The sequence below is a fragment of the Mus caroli genome, unplaced genomic scaffold (assembly GCF_978045245.1).
Source record: "Mus caroli unplaced genomic scaffold, Mus_caroli_1 scaffold_5, whole genome shotgun sequence".
Taxonomy (NCBI): Eukaryota; Metazoa; Chordata; class Mammalia; order Rodentia; family Muridae; genus Mus; species Mus caroli.
The window spans coordinates 115,601,714-115,626,022 of record NW_028227260.1 but is presented as its reverse complement, the minus strand read 5'-3'; the positions used below and the strand labels follow the sequence as shown (position 1 = coordinate 115,626,022).

The window sequence follows — 24,309 nt, the reverse complement described above, 5'->3', positions numbered from 1 at the left end:
AAATTTTCTTCTATTATTTTATTGAAGATGTTTTTTGGCCCTTTGAACTGGGAATCTTCACTTTCCTCTGTTCCTATCATTCTTAGGCTTGATCTTTTCATGGTGTCCTGAATTTCCTAGACATTTTAGGTTAGGAGCTTTTTACACTTTGTATTTTCCTAGACTGATGTGTCAATACCTTATGTGGTATCTTTCATGCCTGTGATTCTCCCTTCTATCTCTTGTATTCTGTTGATGGTGCTTGCATCTGTACGTCTTAATATCTTTCCTAAGTTGTGTATCTCCAGGGTTTCCTCCATTTTTGTTTTCTTTATTGTTATTGTTTCTATTTTCATTTTCAGGTCTTGGACTATTTTGATCAATTCTTTCACATGGTTGACTGTATTACCCTGGATTTCTTTAAGGGATTTATTTGCTTCCTCTTAAAGGGCTTCTACCTGTTTGCCTGTGTTTTCCTATATTTGTTTATATCTTCCTTAAAGGCCTCTATCATCTTAATGAGATGGGGGTTTAGGTCACATCTTCCTCTTGAGGCATGTTAGGGTATTCAGGGCTTTCTGTGGTTGGAGAAGTGGGTTCTGATGGTGAAGAATCCCATTGGGTTTTGCAGCTTATGTTCTTAAGGTAGTCCCTCCCCTAATATTAATGTCCTGGGTGTCTCTGACTGGGGCCAGACTCCTTGGAGGCAGGTAGAGCTCTGTGACCTGGGTTAGAGTCTGTTTCCTGGGAGGCAGGCAATGTTGTCTCTGGTAAGTAGGGGATTATTGTATCTTCAATTAGAGATGGCCTCTATGTGCCTGGTTAGGTCAGACCTCCTGTGTTCCTGGTCAGAGTGAACCTCCTGAAAGACAGGCAGGTTCTGTGCTCCAGGGACAGGATCTCCTCAAGTTGCAGATGGAGGTACAAACCAGAAGGATTGTGACCCTGGTTAAGGCAGTTTGTCCTGTGTTCCTCTTTAGTGAAGAATTCCTGTGAGACAGGCACGCTACGGGTTGTGTGAGGGTGTTGGTCCACTGATCTGGCCCAGGTAGAGAAGCAGCCAGGAAAGAAGATGGAACTCAACAGGGCAGGTAGGTCCCAAGTCAACTGCGGTGTGTAGCTGTCTAGTTGGCATTGGAATTTGAGCAGGGGTCTCACTTGTGTCCTTGGTCTCCTGCATACCTTTTGTGAGGCAGGCAGGCTGTAGGGTGAGGGAGGGAAGCTGCCACTGATTTGACCCAGGTGAAGAAAAAGACCAGAAGGAAGATGCCAGCCAGGAGCCAGGAACATACTGTGTCCAGGAACCCTAGTGGCCATAACTGCCAGAATCTCAGAAGAATTTATTCCCACGCAACCCTCAAAGATGACACTCTTCTTTAAATCATTGAATGCAGCAGAAACCAAGGAACATAACACCCAACCATCAAATATAGGCACCTAGAATTACAATCAGCCTAAAACCAGATGCTTAGAACCCAGCAAAGAAACACAATCTATAACAGTCAGGGTAATTATGTTCCCACTGTAGTATAGCAAGCCTACTGTGGTAAGCTCTGAGAAATGCAATAGAGCTGAAACACACAATAAAGACTTCAAAAGGTATCACGAATCTGTTAGAAGTCTTTAAAGAGGATATGAATAAATCCATTAATGAAATCTGTGAAAACACAAACAGTACAATAAAATGAAGAAAATATTTCACGAAGTGAAAGTGAAAATAGAATCAATAGAAACTCGAAACTGAAAGAAATTTGGAAGTTAATAATTTAGGAAGTCATACAGGAACCTCAGTGGCATGCCTCACCAAGAGGATAGAAGAGATGGAAGAGAAACATTTCAAGAATGAAAGACAAGAAAGAAGGAATAGATACCCTAGTTGAAGAAAATATTTTTAAAATATGAGTCAAAAAAATCTATTGAGTCTGGGGTATCATGAAAAAGCCAAGTCTATGAATATTAGTAATTGAATAAAGAAACTCAACCTGGTCAAAGGCACAGCAAATATATTTAACAAAAAACAAAGAAGAAAATGTCATTAACTTTAAGTAGGAGATGCCTATTAAGATACAAGAAGCATAGAAAACACCAATATAGATAAGAACAGAAAACAAAGTCTCCTCAGCACATAATAATTTAAACTAAATGTGCAGAAGAAAATACATTAAACGCTTTAAGAAACAATGAGCAAAGAAATTTTACAGGCCAACTTATTAGAATAATACTGGACTTTTGAATAGAGATGTTAAAAGCCAGAGGGTCTAAACAGGTGTTATATACACTCTAAGAGACCACAGATGACAGATCTAACTGCAGTATCCAATCAAACTGTCATGTAAGATAGGTGGATAAAAAAAGCACTTCATGATAAAACTATGTATTAGAAGTATCTGTCTAAAAATCCAGCCCTACTGAAGGAACTGGATGGGAAACTTTAAGCAGAAAAGGTGAAACACACCAAATAAAATACATGGGATAAATAATATTAGAAAATCAAAAGAGGGTCAGGAAAAAACCTACACTACAGCAATAAAATAATGGGAATCATCAAACATTGTTCATTGACAACTCTCAACAACAATGATCTCCATGCACTCCATCCTGAAAAGAAAAGACACTATAGCATGGACTCAAACACATGATCTATTCTTCTACTACACTCATGAAACACAACTGAGCATCAGGGATATTTTTGATGGTTTGAATATGCTTGTATCAGTTTGTGCAGGTGAGAGTGTGGACTACAGAAGCTACACAGCTTCTGGAACAGGCAGAAGTGACACACTTCTGGGGCAGACACCGTTTTGGGCTCCAGACATTCAGGCACCTTCCTTGTCAGAGGAGAGGTGTCCACCCCAGCCAGAAGGGCTTTTCTGGAGCACCTGGGGCTAGCCATCTCTGGTCCTGAATCTCGTAGAGACTAGTCTGTGCAGGTGAGAGTGCGGTCTACAGAATCTATACAGCTTCTGGGACAGGCCCTGTTTTGTGCCAACATCTTTGGCCAGAAGGCAGGTCCAAATGCCAGATATCTGTTCACCTTCCCTGCAAGAGAGCTTGCCTTCAGAGAGTACTCTGATCACTGAAACTCAGGAGAGAGCTAGTCTCCCATGTCTGATGACAGAGGCTAACAGAATCACAGGAGGAAGAAGCTCCAACCAGAAACAACTATAACAACTAACTCCAGAGATTACCAGATGGTGAAAGGCAAACATAAGAATCTTACTAACAGAAACCAAGACCACTCACCATCATCAGAACCCAGCACTCCCACCTCAGCCAGTCCTGGATACCTCAACACACCCAAAAAGCTAGACTGAGATTTAAAAGCATAAGTCATGATGATGGTAGAGGACATCAAGAAGGAATTTAATAACTCACTTAAAGAAATACAGGAGACAGATGCTGCAGACACTCTTCATAACTGAAGAGTGGGAGAGAATTCTGTTAGAGGTTAGAAAAAATTATCCCAGGAGCCGATGGGGGGGCCTACACAGTTGCAAAATGAGATCAACATGGGATTTCCTTTGACTCGCCCCGTTGGGACTACAACATGGCTAAAGGTAAGGAGAGCTTGGAAATCTATTGCCAGGCTCTGGTCTCCAAGCTACCAAAATGGCCCACTAATTTGGCTAAGGTAAGAGAGGTAATCCAGTGGCCAACCGAACCTCCCTCAGTGTTCCTTGAAAGGCTTATGGAGGCCTTTAGGTGGTTCACTCCCTTTGATTTTATCTCAGAAGCCCAGAAGGCTTCAGTGGCCCTGGCCTTCATAAGGCAGTTGTCTTCGGATATCAAAAAGAAATTTCAGAGATTGGAAGGTGTATTACAAGAAGGAGACAGTTACATGATCTAGTGAAAGAGGCAGAGTACTATGACATGCTGTTTTCCCAGGCTTTGTTCTCTAGGCTCGAATGTGCTCAAGTGGGTGAGACAGCTAGTGTGGAAGCAGCTCCAGAAGGCCTACTCAAGAGAAGGAGACCTGCAAACCCCACATCTATTTCAAGTTAGAGATTCCATCTACATTAGACACCACCATGCAGAAAACCTTAAGACTCGGTGGAAAGGCCCTTATCTTGTACTCTTGACCATCCTACTTTCTACTCTTATGGGACCCCTTTTGATTTTGCTTCTGCTTTTAATTATAGGTCCACGTGTGTTAAATAGGCAAGTTGCCTTTATTAGAACAAGAATTAGTGCAGTGCGGCTTTTAGTTTTGAGACAACAGTACTATGCCCTAAAGGAACAACTGTGTCAGGGAGAAGATAAGTGTCTAATTCTAAGATTAGAACTACTAACAAGTAGAAGTGGGGAATGAAAAAGTATAACATAAAAGCAAAATTCTAGGCCTTTAGGCCCAGGCTTGAGAATGTGACCTCTGTGACTCAATGCTCCAAGGCATGCTAATCATAAAACAGATAGCAACATTCCTCCATACACCTGCTTCCTGGGTTCAAGGAGTGTTCATTCAAAGAAAGTCACCTTGACCCACCCTGATCATTGCTGGAACCCGCTATGCAAATATGTTATTGTTAGGGGCTCTTAGAAATTGTCATGAGAAATAACCCGCACAATTACCAGGTATTCCTTGTGACTCTTGTGACATTGCACTTCCTTGGGACTCTTAGCTGGCATTTTTGGTATTTTCCAACAATGCCCTCCCCACCTCCTTGAGTAGTGGTTTCTTCCTTTAAATACCCCCGTACTCAGCTACTCAGGGTGCCATGGTCCTCTACCCCTGCGTGGTGTATGACTGTGGGCCCAAGAGTTCTCTTGAATAAAAGTCCTCTTGCAGTTTGCAGAAAAAAAAAGAAAAAAAGAGAAAAGAACACTGCTAAAGAGGTAGAAGTCCTTAAAGAAAAACAGGAAAACACTACCAAACAGGTGATGCAATTGAACATAACCATACAAGAGCTAAAAATGGAAGTAGAAACAATAAAGAAAACACAAAGGGAGACAACGCTGGAGATAGAAACCCTAGGAAAGAAATCTGAGAATATCAGCAACAGAATACAAGAGATGGAAGAGAGAATCTCAGGTGCAGATGATTCCATAGAGAACATGGGCACAACAATCAAAGAAAATGCAAAATGCAAAAAGATCCTAACTCAAAATAACCAGGAAATCCAAGACACAATGAGAAGACCAAACCTACAGATAATAGGAGTAGATGAGAATGAAGATTTTCAACTCAAAGGGCCAGCAAATATCTTCAACAAAATTATAGAAGAAAACTTCCCTAACCTAAAGAAAGAGATGCCCATGAACATACAAGAAGCCTACAGAAATCTAATTAGACTGGACCAGAGAAGAAATTCCTCCAGACACATAATAATCAAAACAACAAATGCACTAAATAAAGAGAGAATATTAAAAGCAGTAAGGGGAGTGACCTGCCCTGCAGGGAGCGCCATCTTGGCTCCGGGACTCCGCCGAGCTTAGTCTGTACAGGTCAGAGTGGGGACCACAGAGGCAGACAGCTTCTGGGACAGGCGGGAGCCACAGAGCCACTGAGGCAGCACCCTTTTGGGGCCGCAGACATCTGGCACCCTCCCAGTCGGAGGACAGTGACCTGCCCTGCAGGGAGCGCCATCTTGGCTCCGGGACTCCGCCGAACTTAGTCTGTATAGGTCAGAGTGGGTACCACAGAGGCAGACAGCTTCTGGGACAGGCAGGAGCCACAGAGCCGCTGAGGCAGCACCCTTTTGGGGCCGCAGACTTCCGGCACCCTCCCAGCCGGAGGACAGAGACCTGCCCTGCAGAGAGCGCCATCTTGGCTCCGGGACTCCGCCGAACTTAGTCTACAGGTTAGAGTGGGGACCACAGAGGCAGACAGCTTCTGGGACAGGCGGGAGCCACAGAGCCGCTGAGGCAGCACCCTTTTGGGGCCGCAGACATCTGGCACCCTCCCAGTCTGAGGACAGTGACCTGCCCTGCAGGGAGCGCCATCTTGGCTCCGGGACTCCGCCGAGCTTAGTCTCTACAGGTCAGAGTGGGGACCACGGGGGCAGACGGCTTCTGGGACAGGCGGGAGCCACAGAGCTGCTGAGGCAGCACCCTTTAGGGGCCGCAGACATCCGGCACCCTCCCAGTCGGAGGACAGTGACCTGCCCTGCAGGGAGCGCCATCTTGGCTCCGGGACTCCGCCGAACTTAGTCTGTACAGGTCAGAGTGGGGACCACAGAGGCAGACAGCTTCTGGGACAGGCGGGAGCCACAGAGCCGCTGAGGCAGCACCCTTTTAGGGCCGCAGACTTCCGGCACCCTCCCAGCCGGAGGACAGAGACCTGCCCTGCAGAGAGCACCATCTTGGCTCCGGGACTCCGCCGAACTTAGTCTACAGGTTAGAGTGAGGACCACAGAGGCAGACAGCTTCTGGGACAGGCGGGAGCCACAGAGCCGCTGAGGCAGCACCCTTTTGGGGCCGCAGACATCTGGCACCCTCCCAGTCGGAGGACAGTGACCTGCCCTGCAGGGAGCGCCATCTTGGCTCCGGGACTCCGCCGAGCTTAGTCTCTACAGGTCAGAGTGGGGACCACGGGGGCAGACGGCTTCTGGGACAGGCGGGAGCCACAGAGCTGCTGAGGCAGCACCCTTTAGGGGCCGCAGACATCCGGCACCCTCCCAGTCGGAGGACAGTGACCTGCCCTGCAGGGAGCGCCATCTTGGCTCCGGGACTCCGCCGAACTTAGTCTGTACAGGTCAGAGTGAGGACCACAGAGGCAGACAGCTTCTGGGACAGGCGGGAGCCACAGAACCGCTGAGGCAGCACCCTTTTGGGGCCGCAGACATCCGACACCCTCCCAGCCGGAGAACAGTGACCTGCCCTGCAGGGAGCGCCATCTTGGCTCCGGGACTCCGCCGAACTTAGTCTGTACAGGTCTGCTGACAGAGGATACTCAGAATCCCCAGAAGAACAACCTCTGAACAGAGACAACTATAACAACTCCAGGGATTACCAGATGGCGAGAGGTAAAGGTAAGAATCTTACTAACAGAAACCAAGACCACTCACCATCATCAGGACCCAGCACTCCCACTTCGCCCAGTCCAGGGCACCCCAACACACCTGAAAAACTAGACCTGGATTTAAAAGCATATCTCATGATGATGGTAGAGGACATCAAGAAGGACTTTAAAGAACTACAGGAGAACATGGCTAAAGAGTTACAAGTCCTTAAAGAAAAACAGGAAAACACAACCAAACTGGTAGAAGTCCTTAAAGAGAAACAGGAAAACACATCCAATCAGATGATGGAAATGAACAAAACCATACTAGACCTAAAAAGGGAAGTAGACACAATAAAGAAAACCCAAAATGAGGCAACACTGGAGATAGAAACCCTAGGAAAGAAATCTGGAACCATAGATGCAAGCATCAGCAACAGAATACAAGAGATGGAAGAGAGAATCTCAGGCGCAGAAGATTCCATAGAGAACATGGGCACAACAATCAAGGAAAATGGAAAATGCAAAAAGATCCCAACTCAAAACATCCAGGAAATACAGGACACAATGAGAAGACCAAACCTACGAATAATAGGAGTGGATGAGAATGAAGATTTTCAACTCAAAGGACCAGCAAACATCTTCAACAAAATTATAGAAGAAAACTTCCCAAATCTAAAGAAAGAGATGCCCATGAACATACAAGAAGCCTACAGAACTCCAAATAGGCTGGACCAGAAAAGAAATACCTCCCGACACATAATAATCAGAACAACAAATGCACTAAATAAAGATAGAATACTAAAAGCAGTAAGAGAAAAAGGCCAAGTAACATATAAAGGCAAGCCTATCAGAATTACACCAGATTTTTCACCAGAGACTATGAAAGCCAGAAGATCATGGACGGATATTATACAGACACTAAAAGAACACAAATTCCAGCCCAAGCTACTATACCCAGCCAAACTCTCAATTAACATAGATGGAGAAACCAAAGTATTCCACGACAAAACCAAATTCACACATTATCTCTCCACGAATCCAGCCCTTCAAAGGATAATAACAGAAAAAAACCAATACAAGGACAGGAACCACGCCCTAGAAACAACAAGAAGGTAATCCCTCAACAAACCTAAAAGAAGACAGCCACAAGAACAGAATGCCAACTTTAACAACAAAAATAACAGGAAACAACAATTACTTTTCCTTAATATCTCTTAATATCAATGGACTCAACTCCCCAATAAAAAGACATAGACTAACAAACTGGCTACACAAACAAGACCCAACATTTTGCTGCTTACAAGAAATTCATCTCAGAGAAAAAGATAGACACTACCTCAGAATGAAAGGCTGGAAAACAATTTTCCAAGCAAATGGTCTGAAGAAACAAGCTGGAGTAGCCATTCTAATATCAGATAAGATTGACTTCCAACCCAAAGTCATCAAAAAAGACAGGGAGGGGCACTTCATACTCATCAAAGGTAAAATCCTCCAAGAGGAACTATCAATCCTGAATATCTATGCTCCAAATACAAAGGCAGCCACATTCATTACAGAAACCTTAGTAAATCTCAAAGCACACATTGCACTTCATACAATAATAGTGGGAGACTTCAACACACCACTTTCACCAATGGACAGATCATGGAAACAGAAACTAAACAGGGACACAGTGAAACTAACAGAAGTTATGGATCAAATGGATCTGGCAGATATCTACAGAACATTTTACCCTAAAACAAAAGGATACACCTTCTTCTCAGCACCTCATGGTACCTTCTCCAAAATTGACCACGTAATTGGGCACAAAACAGGACTCAACAGATACAAAAACATTGAAATTGTCCCATGCATCCTATCAGATCACCATGGACTAAGGCTGATCCTCAATAACAAAATAAATAATAGAAAGCCAACCTTCACGTGGAAACTGAACAACACTCTTCTCAATGATACCTTGGTCAAGGAAGGAATAAAGAAAGAAATTAAGGACTTTTTAGAGTTCAATGAAAATGAAGCCACAACATACCCAAACTTATGGGACGCAATGAAAGCATTTCTAAGAGGAAAACTCATAGCTCTGAGTGCCTCCAAAAGGAAACTAGAAAGAGCACACATTAGCAGCTTGACAACACACCTAAAAGCACTAGAACAAAAGGAAGCAAATTCACCCAAGAGGAGTAGACGGCAGGAAATAATCAAACTCAGGGGTGAAATCAACCAAGTGGAAACAAGAAAAACTATTCAAAGAATCAACCAATCAAGGAGCTGGTTCTTTGAGAAAATCAACAAGATAGATAAACCCTTAGCCAGACTCACTAGAGGGCACAGGGAAAGCATCCTAATTAACAAAATCAGAAATGAAAAAGGAGACATAACAACAGATCCTGAAGACATCCAAAACACCATCAGATCCTTCTACCAAAGGCTATACTCAACAAAACTGGAGAACCTGGATGAAATGGAGAAGTTCCTAGACAGATACCAGGTACCAAAGTTGAATCAAGATCAGGTTAATGATCTAAACAGCCCTATATCCCCCAAAGAAATAGAAGCAGTCATTAATAGTCTCCCAACCAAAAAAAGCCCAGGACCAGATGGGTTTAGTGCAGAGTTCTATCAGACCTTCAAAGAAGATCTAATCCCAGTTCTTCACAAACTATTCCACAAAATAGAAACAGAAGGTACTCTACCCAACTCATTCTATGAAGCCACAATTACTCTGATACCTAAACCACAAAAAGACCCAACAAAGATAGAAAACTTCAGACCAATATCCCTTATGAATATTGATGCAAAAATCCTCAATAAAATTCTTGCTAACCGAATCCAAGAACACATCAAAACAATCATCCATCCTGACCAAGTAGGTTTCATCCCAGGGATGCAGGGATGGTTCAATATACGGAAATCCATCAACGTAATCCAGTATATAAACAAACTCAAAGACAAAAACCACATGGTCATCTCGTTAGATGCGGAAAAAGCATTTGACAAGATCCAACACCCATTCATGATAAAAGTCTTGGAAAGATCAGGAATTCAAGGCCCATACCTAAACATGATAAAAGCAATCTACAGCAAACCAGTAGCCAACATCAAAGTAAATGGTGAGAAGCTTGAAGCAATCCCTCTAAAATCAGGGACTAGACAAGGCTGTCCACTTTCTCCATACCTATTCAACATTGTACTTGAAGTCCTAGCCAGAGCAATTCGACAACAAAAGGAGATCAAAGGGATACAAATTGGAAAAGATGAAGTCAAAATATCACTCTTTGCAGATGATATGATAGTATATATAAGTGACCCTAAAAATTCCACCAGAGAACTCCTAAGCCTGATAAACAGCTTCGGTGAAGTAGCTGGATATAAAATTAACTCAAACAAATCAATGGCCTTTCTCTACACAAAGAATAAACAGGCTGAGAAAGAAATTAGGGAAACAACACCCTTCTCAATAGTCACAAATAATATAAAATATCTTGGCGTGACTCTAACTAAGGAAGTGAAAGATCTGTATAATAAAAACTTCAAGTCTCTGAAGAAAGAAATTATAGAAGATCTCAGAAGATGGAAAGATCTCCCATGCTCATGGATTGGCAGGATCAACATTGTAAAAATGGCTATCTTGCCAAAAGCAATCTACAGATTCAATGCAATCCCCATCAAAATTCCAAATCAATTCTTCAACGAATTAGAAAGTGCAATCTGCAAATTCATCTGGAATAACAAAAAACCTAGGATAGCAAAAACTCTTCTCAAGGATAAAAGAACCTCTGGTGGAATCACCATGCCGGACCTAAAGCTCTACTACAGAGCAGTTGTGATAAAAACTGCATGGTACTGGTATAGGGACAGACAAATAGAACAATGGAATAGAATTGAAGACCCAGAAATGAACCCACACACCTACGGTCACTTGATCTTCGACAAGGGAGCTAAAAACATCCAGTGGAAGAAAGACAGCATTTTCAACAAATGGTGCTGGCACAACTGGTTGTTAACATGTAGAAGAATGCGAATCGATCCATTCCTATCTCCTTGTACTAAGGTCAAGTCTAAGTGGATCAAGGAACTTCACATAAAACCAGAGACACTGAAACTTATAGAGGAGAAAGTGGGGAAAAGCCTTGAAGATATGGGCACAGGGGAAAAATTCCTGAATAGAACAGTAATGGCTTGTGCTGTAAGATCGATAATTGACAAGTGGGACCTCATGAAACTACAAAGCTTCTGCAAGGCTAAAGACACCATCAATAAGACAAAAAAACCACCAACAGATTGGGAAAGGATCTTCACCTATCCTAAATCAGATAAGGGACTAATATCCAATATATATAAAGAACTCAAGAAGGTGGACTCCAGAAAGTCAAATAACCCCATTAAAAAATGGGGCTCAGAACTGAACAAAGAATTCTCGCCTGAGGAATACCGAATGGCAGAGAAACACCTGAAAAAATGTTCAACATCCTTAATCATCAGGGAAATGCAAATCAAAACAACCCTGAGATTCCACCTCACACCAGTCAGAATGGCTAAGATCAAAAATTCAGGTGACAGCAGTTGCTGGCGAGGATGTGGAGAAAGAGGAACACTCCTCCATTGTTGGTGGGATTGCAAGCTTGTACAACCACTCTGGAAATCAGTCTGGCGGTTCCTCAGAAAATTGGACATAGTACTACCGGAGGATCCAGCAATACCTCTCCTGGGCATATATCCAGAAGATGTCCCAACCGGTAAAAAGGACACATGTTCCACTATGTTCATAGTAGCCCTATTTATAATAGCCAGAAGCTGGAAAGAACCCAGATGTCCCTCAACAGAGGAATGGATACAGAAATTATGGTACATTTACACAATGGAGTACTACTCAGCTATTAAAAAGAATGAATTTATGAAATTCCTAGCCAAATGGATGGACCTGGAGGGCATCATCTTGAGTGAAGTAACACAATCACAAAAGAACTCACACAATATGTATTCACTGATAAGTGGATATTAGCCCAAAACTTAGGATACCCAAGATTTAAGATACAATTTGCTAAACTCATGAACCTCAAGAAGAATGAAGACCAAAGTGTGGACACTGTGCACCTTCTCAGAATTGGGAACAAAACACCCAGGGAAGGAGTTACAGAGACAAAGTTCGTAGCGGTGATGAAAGGATGGACCATTTAGAGACTGCCGTATCCAGGGATCCATCCCATAATCAACTTCTAAACGCTGACACCATTGCATACACTAGCAAGATTTTGCTGAAAGGACCCAAATATAGCTGTCTCTTGTGAGACGATGCTGGGGCCTAGCAAACACAGGAGTGGATGTTCACAGTCAGCTATTGGATGTATCACAGGGCTCCCAATGGAGAAGCTAGAGAAAGTACCCAAGGAGCTAAAGGGATCTGCAACCCTATTGTTGGAACAACATGATGTACTAACTAGAACCCCGGAGCTCTTGTCTCTAGCTGCATATGTATCGAAAGATGGCCCAGTCAGCCATCAATGGAAAGAGAGGCCCATTGGACTTGCAAACTTTATATGCCCCAATATAGGGGAATGCCAGGGCCAAAAGAATGGGAATGGGTGGGTAGGGAAGTGGGGGGCGGTATGGGGGACTTGTGGGATAGCATTGGAAACGTAATTGAGGAAAATATGTAATAAAAATATTAAAAAAAGAAAAAATAAATAAAATTATATTTTCTAATAAAAAAAAATAAAAGCAGTAAGGGATAAAGTTCAAGTAACATATATAAAGGCAGGCCTATTAGAATTACTCCAGATTTCTAACCAGAGACTATGAAAGCCAGAAGATCCTGGATAGATGTTATACAGTCCCTAAGAGAACACAAATGCTAGCCCAGGCTACTATACACAGCCAAACTCTCAATTACCATAGATGGAGAAACCAAAGTATTCCATAACCAAACCAAATTCACACAATATCTTTCTATGAATCCAGCCCTTCAAAGGATAAAACAGAACAAAACCAATACAAGGATGGAAACCACACCCTAGAAAAAGCAAGAAAGTAGTCCTTCAACAAACCTAAAAGAAGACAGCCACAAGAACAGAATGCCAACTCTTACAACAAAAATAATAGAAAGCAACAATTACTTTTCCTTAATATCTCTTAATATCATTGGACTCATTTCCCCAATAAAAAGACATAGACTAACAGAATGGCTACACAAACAGGACCCAACATTTGCTTCTTACAGGCAACCCATCCCAGGAAAAAGGACAGAGACCACCTCAGAGTGAAAGGCTATAAAACATTTTCCCAAGCAAACAGTCTGAAGAAACAAGCTGGAGTAGCCATTCTAATATCGAATAAAATTGACTTCCATCCCAAAGATATCAAAAAAGACAAGGAGGGGCACTACATACTCATCAAAGGTAAAATCTTCCAAGATGAACTCTCAATTCTAAATATCTATGCTCCAAATGCAAGGGCAGCCACATTAATTAAAGAAAGTTCAGTAAAGCTCAAAGCACACATTGTACCTCCCACAGTAATAGTGGGAGACTTCAACACCCCACTCTCATCAATGGACAGATCCTGCAAACAGAAACTAAACAGAGAAACTAACAGTAGTTATGAAACAAATGGATTTAACAGATATCTACATAACATTTTATCCTAAAACAAAAGGATATACCTTCTTATCAGAACCTCATGGTACCTTCTCCAAAATTGACCATATAATTGGTCACAAACCAGGCCTCAACAGATACAAAAATATTGAAATTGTCCCATGCATCCTATTAGATCACCATGGACTAAGGCTGATCTTCAATAACAACATAAATAATAGAAAGCTAACATTCACGTGGAAAATGAACAATACACTCCTCAATGATACCTTGGTCAAGGAAGAAATAAAGAAAGAAATTAAAGACTTTTTAGAGTTTAATGAAAATGAATCCACAACATACCCAAACTTATGGGACACAATGAAAGCATTTCTAAGAGGAAAACCCATAGCTCTGAATGCCTCCAAAATAAAATTAGAGAGAGCACACACTAGCAGCTTGACAACACACCTAAAAGCTCTTGAACAAAAGGAAGCAAATTCACTCAAGAGGAGTAGACTGCAGGAAATAATCAAACTCAGGGATGAAATCAACCAAGTGGAAACAAGCAGAACTATTCAAAGAATCAACCAAATGAGGAGCCTTTTCTTTGAGAAAATCAACAAGATAGATAAATCCTTAGACAGACTCACTACAGGGCACAGGGACAGCATCCTAATTAACAAAATCAGAAATGAAAAGGGAGACATAGCAACAGCTCCTGAAGAAGTCCAAAACACCACGAGATCCTTCTACAAAAGGCTATACTAAATAAAACTGGAAAACCTGGTTGAAATTGACAAATTTCTAGACAGATACCAGGTACCAAACTTAAATCAGGATCAGATTAATGGCCTAAACAATCCTCTATCTCCTAAAGAAATAGAAGCAGTCATTAATAGTCTCCCAACCCCCCCCCCAAAAAAAAAGCCCAGGACCAGATGGTTTTAGTGCTGAGTTCTATCAGACCTTCAAAGAAGATCTAATTCAAGTTCTTCTCAAATTATTCCACAAAATAGAAACAGAAGGTACTCTACCAAATTCATTCTATGAATCCACAATTACTCTGATACCTAAACTACATAAAGATCCAACAAATATAGAGAACTTCTGAATATGCTTGTATCATGGAGTGAATATGCTTGTAATAGGAAGAGTGGCCTTGTTGAAGGTCGTAGGGCCTTTTGGAGGCATTGTGTCATTGTAGGCTGGGCTTTGGGACCCTCCTCCTGGGTTCCTGAGAACAGTCTGCTCCTGGCTTTCTTTAAATCATGATCTAGAACTCTCAGGTTGTCTAGCACCATGCCTGCCTGGATGCTGCCATGCTTCCCACCTTGATGATAATGGGCTTAAACTCTGTAACTGTAAATGAGCCCAAATTAAATGTTGTAATTTATAAGAGATGCCTTGTTCATGTTGTCTGTTCACAAAGTAAAACTCAAACTAAGACTATATATATATATATATATATATATCAGATCAGGGTAAAAGAATGAAAAAAGCTATTCTAAGCAAATAAACTGAAGAAGCAAGCTGGTACAACCATTTTGGTATCTGACAAAATAGATTTCAATCCAAAACTGATCAGAAGAGATATGGAATGATGGTATATACTTTTCAAAGAAAGATATACCAAGTGGATAATGCAGTTCTGTCATCCAGACAAAAACTACACAAAGAAATACTTGATTGAAACTAATTCATAAACTAAAATGACAGAAAATATTATACAGTATTTCACCTTAAATACAAAACAATATACCCTCTTTTCAACAGCTTATGAAACTTTCTCCAGAATTGGTCACATACTTGGACAGAAAACAAGTCTCATCATATATAAAGAAATTGAGATAAACCTCTGTATCCTATTTGACTACCATGGAGTAAAGCTGGATATCAAAAACAGATGCAACAGAAAGCTTACAAACTCATGCAAACTGAACTATACAGTAAATTAAAAATGTCAATATTGAAATTAAGAGATAATTTATAATGCTTTTAGAATTGAGTTGAAATGAAAACAAAATATATCCAAACTTATGGAACAAATTGAAGGCAGTTCTAAGAAGCACATTCATAGCACTCAGTACCTAGATAAAAGATTATAGAGATATCATATTAGGTGTATAAAAGCACACTTGACATGCTAGAATAAAAAGGAACATCATAAAACTAGATGGAAAAAAATAATCAAACTCAGGGCTGAATTCAGTAGAAAAAAAGGCAAAGAATAAGTAAGAGTTTATTCTTTGAGAAAATAGGTAAGATTGACAAACCCTCATCCAAATTAACTAAAAGGCTAAGATAATATCCCAATTAATAAAATCAGAAATAAAAATGGGAATGTAACATTAGACATTTGTTAGGGTCTGGGAATTGCCAACCAAACCACTCAGACACAGATCTTAGTCAACTGGGGTGGTTTGTTGAATGCCACACCTCAAAACTTATCAATTAGGGACACAATTCAGGCTCAAGAGCTGAACCATGGCATTGAGTTAATTTCTGGAGTTCTTTGGCCTGTAACTCTTTTTTCTTTCTTTTTTCTTTTTTGGTTTTTCAAGACAGGGTTCTGTATAGTCCTGGCTGTCCTGGAACTCACTCTGTAGACCAGGCTGGCCTCAAACTCAGAAATCTGCCTGTCTCTGCCTTGAGTTAATTTCCTACAAGGTGTTTAAGTCCAAGATATACAAACATCTGGGGCAAGTTATTCTATCAATAAGGATTTATGGATAGGGGATTTCCTTAGGAATGTGTCTTTGGCACTTATCCTGTTCCCATTCATTGGTGTATTCAACTGTGACAGGGGACTTGTCTTGTATAATATTCATCTTTATTTATTTACTTTTTATTAGATATCTTTTATATACATTTCAAATGTTATCCCCTTTCCTATTTTCCCCTCCAAAATCCTCCTATCCCATCCCCCCATTCCCCTGCTCACCCACCCACCCACTCCCGCTTCTCTGTCCTGGCATTGCCCTACACTCAGGCATCAAGCCTTTTCAGGACAAAGGGCCTCTAATCCTATTGATGCCAGATAAGGCCATCCTCTGCTACATATGCAGCTGGAGCCATGGGTCCAGCCATGTGTACTCTTTGGTTGGTGGTCTTAGCTTACCAACCAGGATGTCCATTGACCCAAGTATGTGTTTCTTTCTGCTAAATTGAATGTCAGTTCTGAGAGAGGTCTTGGGAACTTGAACTTTACTCAACTATTACTCAAAATGAAAGTCTTATTCTGGGTGGTGGTAATGGCAACATCAGCATCAGTGCCTGGATGCTAAGGGGGTATCTAGGAGCTCCCTCGCTTGGCCCTTGGCAGCCAGATGGCATAGGAAGGATTGGCTGTAAATGTTGACAATGAGTGCTTCAGATCTGGTCACTATGGTATGAAAACAAAAATGCATACTGTACCACATCATGTACGGCTCAAAAAAGGAGATGGATGAACACATGCAAAACATGTTATATCACAGGGAACTTGAGAATCTGAAGGGCAGCTTTGGCTTAGAAATGGTACCTTTGGTTAAAAATGAACAGGAAATCTTGGATTTAGATGAAGTGCCTAATCTACCCAGTCTGGAAGGATTCCAGTGGGAAGGTGTTTCCATTCCCTCACCCTCTGGCTTGGCAAGAAAGCAAAGTCTTTCTGAAAGCAGTGTGTTCATGGACAGGGCTCCTGTGTATAGCTTCTTTACTGGGGAGGGTACTGGTAAAGAAAATCAAGGCCAGCAGAGTCTTTCACCTAGTACTGCACTAAGTGCTGTCCAGAGTCAGAAGACAGCCATGTATCATGAACAGGAAGTGGCACCTCTGACTCCCTCTGTCATAACAGGTAAAAAGGGTTGGGAACATTTCTACCCAGTGGTGACATAGTACACAGTTACCATCTGATCACATAATGCCTTTTGTGCATTCAGCTAGACAGCTCCACAGCCAGGAGAGGTCTACTCCACTATCAGAGTGCCACACCCAGGAGAGCACTGGAGAAGGAAGCCCACAATCCTGAAATGCATCTTCAGGTCAGGCAATCTCCAGCTTAGCAGATGCAGCCACTGACAGCAGTTGTACCTCTGGTGCTGAGCAAAATGATTGTCCCAGTATTAGAAAGAAGCAAACAGCCACAGAGGATGGAACTTCCCCTGAACTACCAAGTCTTAGGAGAAAAAAAAAAAAAAGAAGGAAAATTAAAGGAAAGAAAGAACATTCTCAGGTTGACCAGCTATTGACTATTTCCTTAAGAGAGGAGGAACTGAGCAAGTCTCTGTAGTGCATGGACAACAAGCTCCTACAGGTGCGGGCAGCACTGCAGACAGCTTATATTGAAGTTCAGAGGCTGCTCATACTCAAGCAGCAGATAACTGTGGAGATGAATGCCCTGAGGACTCACAGAATACAGATTCTACAAGGTTCTACAGATGACAAGAAATATATGAACCTTTTGAGCACCCAGACCAGGCTCTCTGTATGTAGCCTCATAACATGTGAATCAAGGAACTGCCAATCTCAGACATCTGTTGAGACAGCTCTACTGCCTGCACCCTTTCCCCTGGGGTTTCTTGATCCACCTCCCTCCCGTGTTCCTCTATTATCCTCTGGAACCCCTCTCCAAATAACCACTTGTAATTTCCATGCCCATGGTACTGCCCCTGATTCATTGGTTCAAATTAAACAAGAGCCCATCTCCTGAACAATAGAGGAATATGAACACTGTGCCACAAGGCTGTGCTTCCAATGTGTCCAAGGAATCACTGTAAACTAATAGAGTGGTTGGTGATGGCTCTCCCGTTTACCCAGCCATCCCTGCAGTGATGACATCAGAGTCAACAGTAAATTGCCAGGAGGTTAACCAAAATGTGAATTTTTCTGTGGAGCAAGGAAATTCCAGAAGCCGAGAAAACTCTCCCTCTTGCCAATCTCCTGATCTTCCTGGCATAAACAGAGGTGAAGAGTCAGCCAAAGGCAGCAGTTGATCTCAAGCTTGCAGCAGTTATTTTCTGAGATTGTCTTTCACTTCTGAAACTCCTGCAGAGAAGGAAACTCACTCTGCATCTGAGCAGCAGGCAGAATCTACAGTGGCATCAGCTGAAACTCGAGGTAGCAAGAAGAAGAAGAAGAAACTAGAATAATAATAAGAAGATGCTTCAGGCCACCCATGTTCCTGAGAACAGCGACACAGAACAGGATGTGTTCACTGCTAAGCCTACAAGAAAGGTCAAAACTGGAAAGGCAGCTAAAGGGAGGAAAGTGACAACCTCCACCTGGGGAGACAGCCAAACTGGTCGGGAGCTGCCATGTACTTTGGTTGAGTCAGTTTGACAAAGCGAAAGCTGGGAAGCTGACACATGAAGCAATGAGTTTCAAGGAAACTCTCTTCCCGGGGTCTGGCACTCTCCCCCTAACCCATATAAACCATAAAATCAATTTTCCACCCCCGCATTAGTCTAATGTATGGATTCACGTGCTCTCTATTTAGTATTACCTTATTGTAATGCCTTTTAAGATTGAATTCTAACATAGCTAAAGCTTTTCCCAGTGTTCCAAGATCCCAGATAGCAGCAAGGAGCTTAACCCATTCAGTAACTAATTAAGCACTACAATAAAACAATAAAGCACTAGCCATTAACTCACCTGTCTGCAGAAAGAGAGTAAAAGTCTCACTGAGATAGAAATATTTACTACAAACTACATTCCACACCAGAGCAAGTTGATATACTATCCTGATAATGGGAATTCTCCAAACTAGATAAGAATTAACAAGGCCTAGAAAATTTCAGGGTCACTGACATTACATTATTCTTGAGGTCTGTCAAGAGTTAAACCCCCCATAAGCTATTAACAATAAAGTGTGAAGCTCTTGCCTGGCACAGGGCTGATCCGAAGCAGGGTGATAATCTCTAGAGTAAACATTTATCTGGTTCCTTTTGAAGTCACTCCTCTTGCACCTGGAAAACTTCAATGTGCCCTATTCTGTTACTCTGTATTATAAAAAGTCTGAGTCTCAACCAGAAAATTACATTCAGATCCAACACCTCTCTTGTGTGTGTGTGTGTGTGTGTGTGTGTGTGTGTGTGTGTATGTGTGTGTGTGTGTCTGTTTGTCACTCCATCTAAGCTTTGCCCACCTACTCTAGAGACTCTTTTCCACGCAGGCACAGGGGCCCAGAGGGTCTGCGGCAGGGAGCAAGAAGTTGACTGAGATGAGCTAGATAGCTAGTTCTCCCAGGAAGTCCTGGAAGTCACAAATCCTCAGAAGTAGTTACTTCTGAATCAGGAGATGAGAAACTGGACAGCCCATAGAAGAAAGATGCCTTGATCGCTGAAGAGCAGAACCCAATAGAAATTTCTCATTCTGGTTGTGATGAGGTTGGCTCTACCAGTGAGCTTGGCACCCGCTACAAGGTTGGCGTTCCTGTAAGTGTGGCAGAAACCCAGACTGTGAGCTAGCTCCTCTATCAAAGCAACTAAGAACTCTTCAGAAATATCTTCAAAGCCAGGAGATGATAACCAGCCTACAGAAGGAAGCTTGGAAGGACACCAGGTGGCAGTGAATGCAAATTAAGTATTTTGAAGCTTCCTATATACTTGTTCAGCAGACACAACTGTCTGGGTTTATAATCTGGTGAGTCAAAGGTGAATTGGTGCCTTTAAAGAGACACATTTCTAAAGTGAGCTGCCTTCTCATCACTCACACCTCTGGGAAGAGTTCTGTATTCTACAGGGTTTACAGTGACCACACCATCCACTGCAATAATGTTAACGTGCAAGAATGTATGGAACAGTTACAGCTGGAAGACTGGATCCTCTGCATTCATAATAGATAGTGAACCCTCTATGCTAGTCTAGAAATAGCACTGTGGTCACATTCAACATAAAGAACAAGTGACAGATCTTTGAATGCCATGGCCCTCGGTCAGTAAGCTGCTTCGCCACAGTTCAGGAAGGTGCCTGAAAACTGATGGTTATAGGATCTTATAACTACACCATTAGTGTTCGTGATGCATGGAACGGACTGCTACTCAGAACCCTGGAGGGCCACAGCAAGAATGTTCTTTGCATGAAGGTGGTGAATGACCTTGTGTTTAGTGGCTTCAGTGACCAGTCGGTGCGTGCTCACAACATTCATACTGGTGAGCTTGTGCACATCTATAAAGGCCACAACCAGGCAATGACTATGGTGAATATTCTAGGGAAAGTGATGGAAACTGCTTGTGTGAGCAAGTTTGATCGTGTCTATGAATTACAGTCCCATGATCGACTGCATGTTTATGGAGTGCACAAAGACATGATTATGCGTATGACCACCCATAAAAGTGTGATTTACACTGGCTGTTATGATGGCAACATCCAGACTGTGAGGCTGAATCTGATGCAGAATTACCACTGTTGGTGGCATGGCTGCACAATGATATTTGGCTTGTGGACCACTTGAAACAACACTTGATCATACCAATTCCAACTTCCAGACGCTGAAGTTTCACTGGAGGAACTGTGATGCCTTTTTCACAGCTAGGAAAGGATCCAAGTAGGACGTTGCAGGTCATATTGAACACCATGCTGAAGATGACAGCACAATAGATTCATGAAGTTTTTTGCCTCCCAGTTGGGGAGTCATTAGTGAAGGATTATCCCATGGGCTGTTCACTGTCCTTCTCCAGGCTTCTATCTGTCCTCCAGCAAATCTGGGAGGGAGAAAATGGTTCTTAGCCAGACTCACCACTAGCAAAGTGTGAGCAGTCTGAGGACAGTTTGGTTACACACAACTCAGGTCCACTCTAGAGCACGTAAGTGATATTTAAGCAGTTTCTAAGGAAGCTACTCTTCTGGATCAAATGACATACAGTGTTTTATGCTACTAGACTATAGGTGTTTATTAAAGATGCAGATTTAAATTAGTTACCCAGTTTGACTCCAATCTCATATATATATATATATATATATATATATATATATATATATATATATATATATATATATATATAATTGATTTGGTTTGTGATATGTTTTTATGATGGATTAGGATAGATTTGTTTTCGAGATCCATTTTAATTCCTCCTTTTGAAATAATTGGGTATTTAAATTTAAAGTAAATGTTTTTCTTCCTAAAATAATTATGTTCAGTGTCTCATTATTGATGTAGCTGGACAAAGCTGGCTGTGCATGCGACCTGAAACATGATAGTGTCCTGAAGTGCCTGGCTGCCCTGCTTGCTGTATTTTAGAATTCAGACACAGTCCATGATCAGAAGACCCTGATGACAGCACTTCCCAGTAATCACTCCAGAGTGGTCAGTGGGGTGCCCCCTATGCTCCTGCACTCCCTGGCTGTTTGAACAGAAGGCACAAAATTTATTCTCTTTTTAGCTCTGGCTTTTGGAACCTCATGAAGAGTTGACACCATTTGGGTTGCTCTGTTGCCAGCCCCCATCGTTCCTACTGTCTTGCTGTGCCTAGAGCAGTTGCAGGCCAGGCTCCCAGGCTGCTTCCACCCATGACAGGCACCCTAGAGAGGGAGCTGGGAGAAGCAGCTGGAGACAGTTGATTGGGCTGCAGGCAGGCCTCTAAAGCCAGAGCTAGTGAAGCCAGTGCCTGTCTTCATGTTCATGCCAGCTGTGGAGTGGAATGTGGTGGAGGGAAAAGCTACCACTGGGAGTACCCATCTTAGTGGGTCTTAACGGGATTGCTTTGTTCTTGGATTTCTTAAATACTTGTGTGTAAAACTGAACAAGTTTTATTATCTAATGTTTTGTTTCTAGATTTCAAAACCTCGGGTTCTTCAGAGCAATCAGACCCTCATGCCACATACCCTAGCTTCAGGGTGTGATGCTTTCTGGTACTGGGATTGTGGCCTCTTTTTTTTGTCCCTGGCCTAATCAAACCTCCCCACAGGCTTTGCCAGGAATTGATAGAGGGTGTAGGCAGGTGTCTCCCCCCCCCCCAGGAAAGGTTCCAGTAATTCTTGCTGGACTCAGAAAATGTTAAGAACTAATCTAGGAGCTGATATTAGCTCATGAGTGGCCACAAGCTGTTCATGTGTGGCCTATTGTGTGGGAAAATTTTTGTTGACCACATGGCTTAGATGTGAAGAGAACCATTGTGTGATACAGAGGAGATACTGGCAGCATAGTTATGAGATTATGAACCCTTTCCCACCTCTCACCTTTACTTCCTGTAAGGGTATGCAGAGGAGCCAAGCTTTTGTGGGTCTAGGAAGTGATTTCTTAGGAAAGTTCATTTGAGTTTACTGCTAACCGTGCAGTAAACTGGGGCAGTATGCTAAGGAAGCTCACATTCCCTGTTCACCAAAGGGAATATGCTAAGTGATAAGATGGTGGGACCTTAATATTCAAGGAAGAAGAATGTAAGGTGTTGACTGTGGTGAGGAACATTTGAGGGCATGCAGACTGATAGGATTAGTACAAACTGATCTGAGCTTCCCTTGGTAGCACTGTGTGCACATGACTGCCTGCTTAGTTGGGTATGCCTGGGTACCTGCACTTGTGTTTCCTTGTTTCACAGGGGTTTCTTGGAAGCAGTGTAATGATGAGTTCAAGCACAGGTGGAATTGTTTTTCACATTGGGCTATCAAGATCTAATGTTCTGAAATGAAGAACCCTGAGTGTCTTGGCTTCTCAACAGAAGCAGCCCATAGGAGGCAGAACTGTGCGTACTTCTTAGGTCAATCGTGATGTCTGTTGACCATCAGCCTCCAGTGCCCCTCAGAAGGGGCAGCTCTGTCTTGATGACTTTTGTTTGATTTTTGTTGAAGGGAGGAAAGTAACTAATATCCTGACAAAACCCAAGACATTTCTTATGAGTTACTTAAAGGTCATTTTTGATGTTGGTAGTTTTAAAATTTTTTTATGCTGACTGCAACAGCTCAAAGCAAAGATAATCTAAAATTCTCTTTTGCGTGTATTTTCAGTTCTAATAAAATACCAGGCATTTTCAATTATTTTGAAAGTTTTTTCATAGGTTCAAAACACATTTTGGCACCCTCTGCTAGTCGGTATACAGTGCAAATAAAAAAGGAGCAAAAACATGTCCTGACATGAGCTTGAAAAGTCATCATTAGCATTATACTTGTTGCTGTTGTGAAGGAAATGATTTTCCTGGGAGAGGTTGCAGTTGCAGGTTTGAATTCATGAACACATAGAGGCCAAGGCAACATTTTTTTTTTTTGGTTGAAGTGATTGTTGCCAGCAAAGGTTTTGTTGTTGTTGTTTTTTTTGGGGGGGGTTGTTGTTGATTTTTGTTTGTTTTTCTGGTAGATTATCATGGCACAACTTGAGGACATGGGCATGTGCCTGGGGTGCTGAGTGTAGGTGCACACTTAAAGAATGACACGGTATTCTATGGAAGATTATTCATTGAGATAGAAATTGAAATATATTGTAAAGTGGGGTTTGAACAATAAGCAGGTTTACTTAAATTCACATATGCTTACTTAGCAAATTTGTTCCTGTTGCTTCAAGGAGAGTTGTAAAATTATTATAAAGACTGTACTTGCCATACTTGTGGTGGTTTCACCTGTGTCCTATCATTGAGAGCCTTGGATTTGAGGGAGTTGGTCTAATAGGAAGGAAAGGAGGAAGCTGTGGTGGCTCACCTGGTTACATATGCAGATGGGCAGGAAATCTTGTGTAATCCAAACCTACCACTTATCTTGGCTTCAACCCCAACCCCAAGGACATGGCCCAGACTGGCCCAGAGCAGCTCAGACCAGCCCAGGAGTAGTTCAGTGGTATCAGAGAGTGGAGAAGGAAAGGCTGTGGGGGGAAGTAGATGCTCAGTGCTACCCTGAACCTTGGTTTTTC

General features: G+C 42.2%; 1 pseudogene; it reads left to right on the top strand.

Moving 5' to 3' along the window:
* Positions 1 to 16,878: 16,878 nt before the first annotated feature.
* LOC147004772 (zinc finger protein 106-like) lies at positions 16,879 to 21,079 on the top strand (annotated as a pseudogene).
* Positions 21,080 to 24,309: the final 3,230 nt, after the last annotated feature.